The sequence below is a fragment of the Anas acuta genome, chromosome 4, assembly GCF_963932015.1.
Source record: "Anas acuta chromosome 4, bAnaAcu1.1, whole genome shotgun sequence".
NCBI classification, from domain to species: domain Eukaryota; kingdom Metazoa; phylum Chordata; class Aves; order Anseriformes; family Anatidae; genus Anas; species Anas acuta.
This window is the reverse complement of record NC_088982.1, coordinates 55,663,123-55,675,918: the sequence shown is the minus strand read 5'-3', so window position 1 is coordinate 55,675,918 and position 12,796 is coordinate 55,663,123. Positions and strand designations below refer to the sequence as shown.

Here is a 12,796-nt window from a genome sequence, read left to right as displayed (position 1 = left end):
CATCATATATTTATACATGTGAGCTTTTTCAAAACTTTGGCCGCCTTCTTGCTTTCAGGTAGATGTAAAAGAAAATCATAAGAAATTACACATTTTGAGTCCTTGAAGGCATAGTTCTAATCCCATACCTCTGAAAATAAGTGCACAGAAGAATTTTAACTGATTGTTAGTCAGATTAAAAGTTTAGGGTAGGTACAGTAGAAATTATGTGGTAATAGGATTGCCCGAAGCTTAACTATGGAAATGTGAGTAATGTTTTCATGATAAAAATCTTAAACTCAGCCCTCTTTAAACCACTCATTAAAACTAACTCAGCATTCAGTTCTGTTAACACTGATTCATGCTGCTGAAATATCAGCAATATTGCTGTGGACAAAGCAAAAAGAAGATGGATAATTTTAGAATCATAGAATCATAGAATATCCTGAGTTGGAAGGGACCCTTAAGGATCATCAAGTCCAACTCTTGACACCGCACAGGTCTACCCAAAAGTTCAGACCATGTGACTAAGTGCACAGTCCAATCTCTTCTTAAATTCAGACAGGCTCGGTGCAGTGACCACTTCCCTGGGGAGCCTGTTCCAGTGTGCAATCACCCTCTCTGTGAAGAACCCCCTCCTGATGTCAAGCCTAAATTTCCCCTGAGGTTAATCAGAGAGGTTAATGAAAGTTTCTTGATGCAGTCTTGGTACATATTCTTACCGTTAATATCTTCATAATCTCTGTATTTTTTTTAAATGATCTCTCTCATGTATATAAATTTAACTTTCGTACATTTCATTGTATCTGGAATTGCAGTGTCTTTCGCTGCTGTCTAATGACTTTGGAGAATCACAAAGGCATGCCCAGTCAGCCAAGGAGGTTCTCAAGAGCTTGGCCTTCTTTTTTGGCCATGTAGGGCAGAAATAGACCAGCAGTAGAGGGACTCAATGAAGAATGAAAAAGTTTCCCAACATCAGCTCCTTTGGTGGACAGCAATTAATTTCTTCAAGTATTTAAGATACTCCAACAAGATTTATAGAGCTAATGCTTTTAACAGTCCCTTTTTACTGGTGCAAGGAGTAAGACCTCCCACCACGGCAAGAAGAAAGCACGTATGTCTGCTGTGTTGTATCTAAAGGAGGCAATGGATGAAATACAAAAAGGAATGTTTTATCAATAACATTCTCAAGTATTACTCTCTTCTATATCATCCGTGTACTTCTAGAAACACAGTGCAGTGATGAAGTGGACTGGATTAATTGCTTGAGTATTTAAGATTTGCATTACAAAAAAGTGATCTGACTGATTAAGAGAGTTAAAGAACCTGTTTTCATAACAAATGAAAGTATTTTTCGAAACACACAACCAGTACAAACCCAGCAAACTTCTATATGAAAAAAATGCTTCTTTTCTCTTCCACCCACTTCCTACCTCTTGTTTTCCCTTCTAAAAAGTGCAGTTCCTTTGCATGAATACAAGGTATTTTGACTTCTGTCCTGTTCTGACACCAAGCAAACCCCAATTCTGTCTGATTGCTAACAGAGGCTAGAAACTATGTTGCAAAAATGAATCACAGAATCACAGAATTTCACAGAATTTCTAGGTTGGAAGAGACCTCAAGATCATCGAGTCCAACCTCTAACCTAACACTAACAGTCCCCACTAAACCATACCCCTAAGCTCTACATCTAAACGTCTTTTGAAGACTTCCAGGGATGGTGACTCCACCACCTCCCTGGGCAGCCTGTTCCAATGCCTCACAACCCTCTCAGTAAAGAAGCTCTTCCTAACATCTAACCTAAAACTCCCCTGGCGCAACTTTAGCCCATTCCCCCTCGTCCTGTCACCAGGCACGTGGGAGAACAGGCCAACCCCCACCTTGCTACAGCCTCCTTTAAGGTATCTGTAGAGAGCGATAAGGTCGCCCCTGAGCCTCCTCTTCTCCAGGCTGAACAAGCCCAGCTCCTTCAGCCGCTCCTCGTAGGACTTGTTCTCCAGGCCCCTCACCAGCTTCATCGCCCTTCTTTGGACCCGCTCAAGCACCTCGATGTCCTTCTTGTAGCGAGGGGCCCAAAACTGAACACAGTACTCGAGGTGCGGCCTCACCAGAGCCGAGTACAGGGGGACGATCACCTCCCTAGCCCTGCTGGTCACACTGTTTCTGAAATGAAATCTCAGAGCTTGTTCAAATCTGTATCAAGAATGAGACTGATGCATCAACACCAAGATTTAGCACTTCTGGACTGCTAGAGGTGTTGCTGAGTTGTGCTATTCATCCCATGGCAATTTTCATTCCAGTTTGGTATCTAAAACCCAGGATCCCAATAAAAAGTTCTCAAGATCACGGCATGGTATTACTATCTTCACTTTGTGGTGGACATACCAAAAGAGATGTGTTAAGTGACTTGATAGAGTAAAAAATACCTAAACGAAATAGGATAGGAATGAGAACATAGATGCTTTCAGCTGCTGAGCTGAATCTGTCGAACTGTACTGTGTCATTTTTATTATTTCAATATGTGGTCTCAGAAATACTTGGGATAAGCTTTCTTATCACAAGGAAAAGATTATAATTCATACAAAAATTCCTTTTATTTTGTATCTAATTCCCAGGTAAAATATGGTGTATAAAAGCTAAGCTATAAAGTCCATATGGTGAAACATATGTTATGAAATACCCATGTCCACATATAAGACACATTACACTATTCCTACAGCTCTCTCCTTTGGATTTTTTGGTGGAACAACATTGCAAAAGCATAAATTGCTATACTTGTGTGTTCATAAATGAAATGCAGTAATAAAGAAACAACCTCTAACAGTGTAAAAGATTGCATTAGATAATAATTCATGGAAAATAATTCAAAGCTAGGCAAAGTCTGCAAAATCGAAGTATTAAAACATAATCCTTGGACTGAAATATCAGAGCTGTTGCTGATAATCAGCTGTTTTGTAAAGGTGTGAATGTAAAACCTAAGGATATACAGTTGATGCTTACAGCTGAGGAATCACAGGATGGTTGAGGTTGGAAGGCACCTCTGGATGTCATCTGGCCCAACCGCCCTGCTCAAGTAGGAGCACCTGGAGCACGTTGCCCAGGTGGCTTAGGAAGATCTCCAAGGATGGAGACTCCACAACTTGTGTGGGCAACCTGTGCCAGAGCTTGGTGATGCTCGCAGTGAAAAGATTTTTTCCTGATGTTCAGAGGGGAACTACTGTGTTTGAGTTTGTACACGTTGCCTCTTGTCCTGTCACTGGGCACCTCTGAAAAGAGCCTTGCTCTGTCCTCTTCACACCCTCCCTTCAGGTACTTATAGACATCGATAAGATTCCCCCAGATCCTTCTCAAGGCTGAACAGTCCCAGCTCTCCCAGCCTTTCCTCTTAAGAGAGATGCTTTAGTCTCTTTGTTATCTTCATGGCCCTTTATTGGACTCTCTCCAGTATGCCCAGGTCTGTCTTGTACTGGGGAGCCCAGAACTGGGGACAACACTCCAGGCGTGGTGTCACCAATGCTGAGTAGAGAAGAATCGCATCCCTTGACCTGCTGACAACACTCTTCCTATCATAGCCCAGGATGCTGTAAGGACACCTGCTGGTCCATGGTCAGCTTTTTGTCCAGCAGGACCCCCAGGTCTCTTTTAGCAGAGCTGTGTTCCAGCCGGCTGGCCTGGAACATGTAATTGTGCATGAGACTATTCCTCCCCTTGTGCAGGACTTTGCACTTGCCTTTGCTCAACTTCATGAGGTTCCTGTTAGCCCTACTTTAAAGAACACAAAAGAGTGGCACATAATTCAAACATACCAAAACAAATAAAGTGCTATGCTGCAAATACACTTCTTGAATTCTAGAGCAGAAGTGTCCCAGCAAGTGAGCCCCTGGATGTTTAGACTTAGTGCTGATTTCCTTTTTGGTCTAGCTAGGCAATTAGAAAAAGAGTTACAGGGCAAGAGCTATACTCAGGTTATATGTAACCACTAGCTATAGGTTTCAAGATGCTGTTAAGAAAAAACAAAGTTCTGACCGATAAAAATGTATATTTTTAAAGTTTTAGGTTGTTTTCATAGGTCATGAACAGATTAATGCAAGCTTGTGTTTGTTTTGGTAAGAGGAGGAAAAGAAATATGCTGGGGCGGGGGAGAAGAAGGTAAGGAGTTGCTTATTAAAAGAGATTTCTGTGAGTCAAAGAAATCCCTGAAGGAAAACATGTTTCAAAAAAAAACAAAAAATCTCAAAAAGAACATAGAAAATTCTGAAAGCACATATATGCAGATTTTGTGTGTCCATAACACCACATCAAATATTAACATTTTTCTGCATATATCTCTGAGACATCTTTTTCGGTGTCTCAGTGTAAATGAAGAAAAGGTACAAACAGAGAAAACTTGGTGGCTTCAGAACACTGCTGTAATGAACCTGTAGTGCTACTCCTGCCCTTCATCCTAAAAGCCATGAAAGAAAAAATAGTCTACACTGCCTTTTAATGCAGCAGAGGCCTCTTGCAAGTCAGTTTGTTTAATCTCCCTTCTCAATATTCCACATCTGTGGAATACACTTCTCTAGCCATCTCATTTTAATAACATATTCTAATCCATTAAACTCGCTCTGGTAAGCTTTCAGTGAACCATGACATTTCCAAATCAAAGTAAAATCAAAGGCCTTAAACCAGACTGCAGAGCTAAAATTCTCTTTCATATCCCTTTTGCTTTATTTACAGAAGACTCATATGTTCAAATATACCAAATCAACCTGACAGAATAATTATGATGTCTTGTCATGTCATATTTTTGGAAACAATGTCAAATAATGAACTAAAGAACCTGCAGAAAACTAAGAAATAGCAAAAACAACAACAACACAAACAACAAAGCAAAAAACAAAGTCAAACAATTATATATGTAAGACAGCCTGTAATTAGTATGTCAAAACTTTCTATTTCCTCTCCAGCTTTATGGGACAGTTGATACTTTTGTAGCACCATTGGGAAATCCTCTTTTAGTCAGGCCGATGACTTAAAATCCTCAGCATGACTCCCCATGCCAAACGCCATCCAGCTGGATACAGGGCAAATGCTGTCAATGCCAGGATATGCCAGGGTTTCATCACCTCTGCAAAACCTTTCTTTTCCAGACTAGCATTGGGATCTAATCTACGTTGGTTGTTACATGGGATTTCTGAGATACGAGATTGTCTCAAAGTGTAGCTAGGCTTATCAATATTTTTAATGTGAATCTGTTTGAGCAACTTGTTCCAGGACAAACCGCAGAAGTATGTTTTCTCAAAAGGAGACGCATGTCAGTTAGGAAGAAAACTACATTACTAAAGTAAATAAAGATAATGGAATACCAAACCAAATAGAAAAAGTCTTTTTTAGGGTTGCCTTCAAATGACTGCAGGAAACCCAAATAGCTAAATGCTACTAACTTGAATTTTTATTTGAAGCAAGTCAAGCAAATGATTTTTGCATCATCTTCAAATATTGGATTTTAATTACATTGCTTCATACATAGCTGAATTAAACATAGCTGTAGAAAAGAGGTAAACATTTCCACGTCAGAATTCTCCACTCTTGTGTTTTGCCAGACCTATTTAAATCTTTCTTTTTTTCACAAGTGAAACTGACTGTTTCTATTTTACAAATGTACATAATGTGATCAAATTGCTTCCTAATCTTCTCTTTGGTAAGATTTAACTCTATAGCTCAGTTTCCAGTCCATTAATGATTTTCACTTCTCTTCTCTGACTCCACTCCAATTAAAGGAGATTTTTCTTCAGTTTAAATTATCAAAAATATAAACAACAGTCACACTAGTGTCAAATATAGGGATATGTGGCATCTCTCCTCTTCTACTATAGATTCCATGTTTTTTTTTTTGTCCACAGATTGGATTAACTCCTGCCACAGCACCTCACCAAGGATTACTGCTGTGATTTAAGCTCTTCTTCTGTGATATGGATTCTCAGGTCTAAGCTCGCCATCCTCCAAGGATAGCCTGCATACTTGTTTCTCAGATGTGTGACTTAATGTTTGTACAGTATTATTTACTTTTGACCAGTGTATTCCAAAGCTCTAGTGCCAGTCCCAGTTCCATCACAATGTTTTTTTGATTTATTGTTAGAATGGGAAGTATTTTATCAGCATCATTTATTAATATTTAATGTGCCTTTTCCCCAGCTGCAAGACAGAAGCATTCCATGAGCACGCCTGCGTTTTCCTGCATTATTTATAATTTTATTGCTTCCATCCAGGAATGGACCCATACCATTGGTGATATCAGAACTATACAAAATCAAAATACAGGACTGAAAGTGGACCTATCTTCTTGAGCTCTAATGCCATCAAAATTATTCTGTGCAAGTTGACATACATCTTAAGGTTTTCCAAGCAAGGATTTGTATATACCTTTATGTTATTCCATTCTGATTTAATTAATGTAGCGATAAAAATTTTAAAAAGGTTATTTTACTTTAGTCACAATGTTTAGTGTAATACCATCCATTAATCTTAAAATCCACAAAATTTATCTGGGAAGGCCACAAAATTTCCCATATTTTTTTCAAAAATAAGGGCTAATTGCTATAATACTATCAAGAATACCATTCTAGACCTTACTTCAGCACTGCTGCTCTTGGTACCTCATTGGTACTGCTTTTCACAATGTGTAATGTTAAACTAACTGCAAAATAATGTGGACTATCTTTCTATTGGTTAGTCTGGAATTGTTTTGTAAAAAATACAGTAACTGTGTTTCTATAAGGTAATTTTGGAACCCAAGAAAACATAATAAAAAAGCTGGGCTTAGAGAAAATCATTAATCTTGAGTTCCTTCTGGTAAAGACCTATTTGACATTTTACCAAATCTGAGGACTTTTCATTTCTCATCTATTCCCAGATGACCCTTCCTTTCTGAACCCTCCTCCCTCTCCAAAAATCTTGCTCGCCTTTCCTTCAGGGCCGGCTTGACAAACAGATGTAGTGGTAAAGGATTATCACTTATGCTGCTGCTCTGACTCACCCAGTCTGCCCGGAAGAGCTATCCTAAGAGCACAGAAATGAACACAACCCTTTGCTGTAGCATGTCAGATTCTGGGCATTTTCCTGCCCTATTTGAGCTTTATGTCTCAAATTAATGAACATGTACTATTTCCCACACCCCAGGATTTTAGAGGGAACTTTCTGAGCCAGCATCCTGTGACATTAGAAAGCAGCAGACCGGGTTGGTCTCTGGAGGAGCAGCACCTGGAGCTCTCCTTCCTGCTGGAAGCAGTAGGGACAGCACTAGATATTTTGCCTCCTGGACCATGGAAACGGGCAGCTTCTGCCTTGGCAGCCAGGCTCCATTGCTTCACTGAGCGGGCCTGACTGGTTGCATTCTCATCCTGCTGCCATCTGCACGGTGTTAAGTAGGGAGGATGCTGGCATGCCTCTCTCCTCTTAGCAAAGCAGATTAACAGGGCTTTGCTCATTGCTCAAGGTTTCATGTTTTCTGCAGACATTACAAGAGGTATTATGCATACCAAGATCTACTTTCAAACTTCCTTCCAAACCACTAGCCTAAGCTTTTGACAAGTACTGATTACCATCTGATAATTTCAAAATAATAATATTATTCCAGAGGGTTCTAAAATCAAGTTTAAGTTTAAAATGGGTGCAGGGAGGGAATGAATCAGAGTCAATTGTGTTAATACATTAATTACACTAATACTAATAAATTTATATGTTTAAATTAAAATATCCAGGTTTATACTATTAAATCCAGAGGGCAAAAAAGTGTTGCAAACAGGTGAACAAAAGTTTTCCCCTGGCAGGATAAAATCATGAGAAGCAAAGGATTCACAGTGTTTCAGAAAGCCTGAGGAAGTTTCAGAGTTCAGTCTTTCTAGCCTATTCCTAACAGATTCAAATGTGTCTGTATGCTTAGATTTTAAGATAGCATGTGGATAACAGGTCATGCATGTGCATTTAGAGTGTTTTGGAGGAGCTGAACTTTGTAAATTAGCAGATGCTTGGAAGCATAGCGAAATACCGTTTGAAGTTAAATAGTAAAAACAATAGTATGCATGTACATTTACAATTTGACAATACATTAGATTTTGCTATTCTCTCCTAAGAATGATACCTTTAATCTCTTGCTGCATCTGAACATTCATTTGACAAACATAACCACAATTTTTTTCATCAATATTACAAAAACCGTGCCTCAAATAAAAATGTTGTTCTCATGGGACAAAACGTTAGATAATATATGCAGAAGTTACAGTAGCATCCAGGAGTTCATATTTTGTAGCTGTTTTCATTAGGGAAAACCTTTATTAACATTTAGCATTTCTTTCATCAGCAAAGTGCTTTCAAAACATTTGCTAATTAAAACCTTTATATCTTTTAGACAGTAGAAGTGCCTTTTCCAGCCTGTACATGCAATGTAACTTATTTTATTAGTGGTTTGGTAATAAAGTCAGATAAACCTTTGATTTAATAATTAGCATTTATAGAGTGCTTTCTGCCTTCAAAGCACTTTGCAAACATTAACTAATTAATTCTTGCAACTCCCCTGTAATTTGGGGATGCAAGCATATTCGTATACATTTGCATGTAGTTTAGGGAAGAAAGTATTATCTGAGGCATTTTGTGAAACAAGAGAATTTAGACATATAAATTAAGTTATTCACTTAAGTCCACAAAGACAGAAACACTGTCGGAGTAGGAACTGAAACCAAATTATTCTCCTCACCCTCTCCCATTCTCTAATCACTCAGCTCTGTCAGTGATGGTGCTTGTGTAGGAATTCATGTAGTAGGTCTGCCTTTGCATGCTGGTCATCAGTCAAGGACGGGGTCACAGCAAAAGGTTGCAGCAAGGGCCAGAAGCTTCCAGCAGGCTACCAGTAATAAACTCTGCCCACGCTGATCCACCAGGTGTTGTCTCTCTGGTCATCACCATGATAGGAAAACAAAATTTAAAAAAAAGAAGTGGTATTCTGCTGACAGCTTCCTTTATTTCAGTCTCCAGGGTGGGTACAGCTTGGTATAAGTATGCGTCATTGTAAAAGAGGAATATAGTTTGTCCCCCTTTATTTTCTAATGTATTTACTGATTCGGTACATACAATAATACAGCTTTCTTTTCTACCTCAGCCCATCTAGCTAGGATGTTATACTGCATTTTAGTCACATGATAGACATGCACCTCCACATATGCTATAGGTGGAATGAGAAGAGTATGGGCTCTAGGAGGGCTGCACCATAGACCATGGTATCAGAGGTCTATGAAGAGCAGGAAGGGTCATGTGCACTGTTTCAGCTCAGCAAAGCAAGTCAGCTCTCTTGACTTACAGACTTTAGGAAATTAAAACACGTAATGGCCTCTGACAAGGTTTCAGAATGAATGGCTTGTTTGTTTTTGCTAGATGTTGGGAATTCATATTGCTATATAGCTTTTTGTGTATTTTTGTTAGTGTATTTTTGTGTGAGTGATGATGCAGTAAGCCAGAAATGGGTTGCTTCACTGCTGTGTTTCAGTTTCTCTTCAGCCAACATTTGAAAAATCCAAGAAACTTCAGGACATGTTTAATAGCCTGACTGAGCCAAGTTTTCACATGTCATGGTGTCTTCTTCAGGCAAGAGAAACAGAGTGAAACAACAACAGTTATCTGGCTGCTTGCTAATGCACATTTCATCATTACATTCAGATAAACCATACAATTAAGTAATGCAGGAGGTTTGTAAAGATTAGAGAATTAGGGACTAAACATTCCTTGGTGGTCAGCTATTCGTTAAGAATTGAAGAGTAACTTTTTTGTGATTCTGTTTCTGTATGCCGAGTCTATCAAGTAGAGACTACTGGAAAACAGAAAAGTGCTGCAATTTGTATTTGGTGTGCCAAGCACTATTTCTCAAAGGAGATGAACAGATTTTTTTTTAATTTGTTATTTTATTGTATTTATAATTAGCCGTCTGGAAAAAAAAAAAGTTCTCTTTTAGCATCTGCAGTGATGCATTGATTCTTTCATTACAGCAAATACACATGACCCCCGGTGTTCAACTGTAAACAATAATAGTTACTGGCTTCATTAGGAAGCTAGCAGATGGCTTATAAGTTCTCATGGTAGCTTTTATCCATTTGAGGCTTGCAGTGTGCAAATGTTTGTCTTTTAAACAGGATAAAACAATGTAAAAGGGGCCCTGTGCTTTGTTTTTATTAGTAGCAATTCATTTGGATTGTAGATTTGAATCTGATTGCACTGTCAATTTTTCCTGGCCGCAGGTGAAGTACTTGCTGGGCTTTGCCTCTGCCTCTGCGGCACTTCTGTACTAAAAGAAATGAGGTCAGGTATCGCTTCTGGAGTTTGGACAGAGTTGTACTTTTCCTAGTACTATTCATGTTGCAAACCCCTTCCCTTCCCTTCCCTTCCCTTCCCTTCCCTTCCCTTCCCTTCCCTTCCCTTCCCTTCCCTTCCCTTCCCTTCCCTTCCCTTCCCTTCCCTTCCCTTCCCTTCCCTTCCCTTCCCTTCCCTTCCCTTCCCTTCCCTTCCCTTCCCTTCCCTTCCCTTCCCTTCCCTTCCCTTCCCTTCCCTTCCCTTCCCTTCCCTTCCCTTCCCTTCCCTTCCCTTCCCTTCCCATCAAGTGGTGCCCCCTTTCAGCAGAGAGGCAGCACTGCCTCTAGTTTACCCTACCTGGAATGGGAATCTGACCATGGAAACCATTGGTGCCATTTTGTCATTCTGAGTCTTTACTTACGCAGACAAGTTGTTGTGTGTGGTTTTGGAATACCCGACGAGTAGCAGCTCATCTTCTGTCATCGCCAATCTGGCGCCCAGAGTGTGATGAACTTCAGGATGCTTTCCTGATAGGCTGCACACAGGTGCAATGGCTGTCAAACCTAACCTCAACATCTCTTATGGAACTGCACGGAGCTATCTAAAGAGCAGTTAATCTTCAAACCATCTGGTAGAGTTCATAAGCTCTTTCAAATAACAGTTTTATTTTACTGTGTGAGACTTTGATAGCTTTTCTTATACTTCTAATACAGGCTCTCGTTACTATTTTCATGTACTCAATTATGTTGATAGCTGGAATCAAGCCACGTTATTGAGAAATAGAAGCTGAGGGGCATACATTAGGAACCACCAGGTGTTAAATATCTTCACTTCTCTCTGAAAGCATAGACACATGTCAGTGCAACCTCTCTCAAAGTATTGCACCACTGTGTTTTCACTGGATCTGTACATGGAGGAGCCAATATGTAGTTCCCACTCAGTGTTATTTGTAGTTTGTTCACACTAATATGTAAGCATTTAACTGATTGAATTTTGCAATACAAACACCTCTGCTAGATAGAATTCAGTCCTTTTTTTCAGAAAGGACCATAAAAATTAGATTTTTTTTTTCCTTCATTATAGAACAAGTCTTAATTTGAGGGTTTAAATGAATCATGAATAACAAATTAGGGTGTTTTTTTGAGTAAACAGTGATCTAGTGAATCTTTAAGTTTTTATAATTTCATATTCTCTCTCTCTATATATATTATTTCTTTTTCCTATTCTGTATTCAGTTTTAAAGTTCAAAGTAACTTTTGTTTGGAGAGACAACTGTATCTCCTACAAAGAAATACTGGGATTTAGTTTTCAGAGCATATATTTTCACTTTTTATCCTCATCTGTTTTTATTAAAAATACTATTTGCATAAAAACTTACTTTCTTCTAAGCACATCTGTTCCTGCTTTTACCTCACCTGAAGATCTAACCCTTTGCATGTGACATCCTCAATAAAGAATAAGCAGCAGGAGCAGATGAGCTTTCAAGAAATAAAGATTCCATTTTCATGCAAATATACTAGTAATTAAAAATGATGGGAGAGAAAAAAAAAAGCAACTCAATATGCAATACCTTCAAATTTAATTTGAAGTATAATAGTTTTAAACTTCCCCATAAGAACTCCCGGACTCTTTAAGTGGTTTAGTTTTGAGAACAGTAATAATTGTCATTCAGATTAATGGGCTGGTTTTTCTTATCAAAAGACACCTTCAAAACAAGTTTGGGGGTAATGGTAAGAAGTTTTAAATGTTTTTTTTCCCTACGGTTTGAAATAAAGTTAATTAAATTCCTAAGTAAACTGAACTCCCATTTAAGTTTGTGGATGAACTATAGCTGTACTCAAAAAAAAAAAAACAGTCTAAGGACAACTTTGAGCGCCACATGACTTCCCTTACAGAAAGCATGCAACTCTATCTTCAGAATTTACTGTTGCCTCATTAACCATCTCACCTTTCCTGAAGCAAGTATTTTATTAAAAAAAAAAACTCTCCCTCTCCTCTCCTCTCCTCTCCTCTCCTCTCCTCTCCTCTCCTCTCCTCTCCTCTCCTCTCCTCTCCTCTCCTCTCCTCTCCTCTCCTCTCCTCTCCTCTCCTCTCCTCTCCTCTCCTCTCCTCTCCTCTCCTCTCCTCTCCTCTCCTCTCCTCTCCTCTCCTCTCCTCTCCTCTCCTCTCCTCTCCTCTCCTCTCCTCTCCTCTCCTCTCCTCTCCTCTCCTCTCCTCTCCTCTACGCTCCTCTCCTCTACGCTCCTCTCCTCTACGCTCCTCTACGCTCCTCTCCTCTACGCTCCTCTACGCTCCTCTACGCTCCTCTACGCTCCTCTACGCTCCTCTACGCTCCTCTCCTCTACGCTCCTCTACGCTCCTCTACGCTCCTCTCCTCTCCTCTACGCTCCTCTCCTCTACGCTCCTCTCCTCTACGCTCCTCTACGCTCCTCTACGCTCCTCTCCTCTACGCTCCTCTACGCTCCTCTCCTCTACGCTCCTCTCCTCTACGCTCCTCTCC

The 12,796-nt window shown here is 39.7% G+C and overlaps 1 long non-coding RNA gene across 2 annotated transcripts in view; it reads left to right on the top strand.

The window, feature by feature from the left end:
* LOC137856212 (uncharacterized) overlaps positions 1 to 12,796 on the top strand; it is a 128,359-nt gene that overhangs the window by 4,814 nt on the left and 110,749 nt on the right. Inside the window, exon 3 of one of the 2 annotated variants that reach the window (XR_011096284.1) lies at positions 6,157 to 9,844. The exons of the other annotated variant lie outside the window; for it this stretch is intronic. This is a non-coding gene — a long non-coding RNA (uncharacterized lncRNA). Of the gene's footprint in view, positions 1 to 6,156; positions 9,845 to 12,796 lie in introns of those variants that run through there. 2 annotated transcript variants of the gene reach the window in all.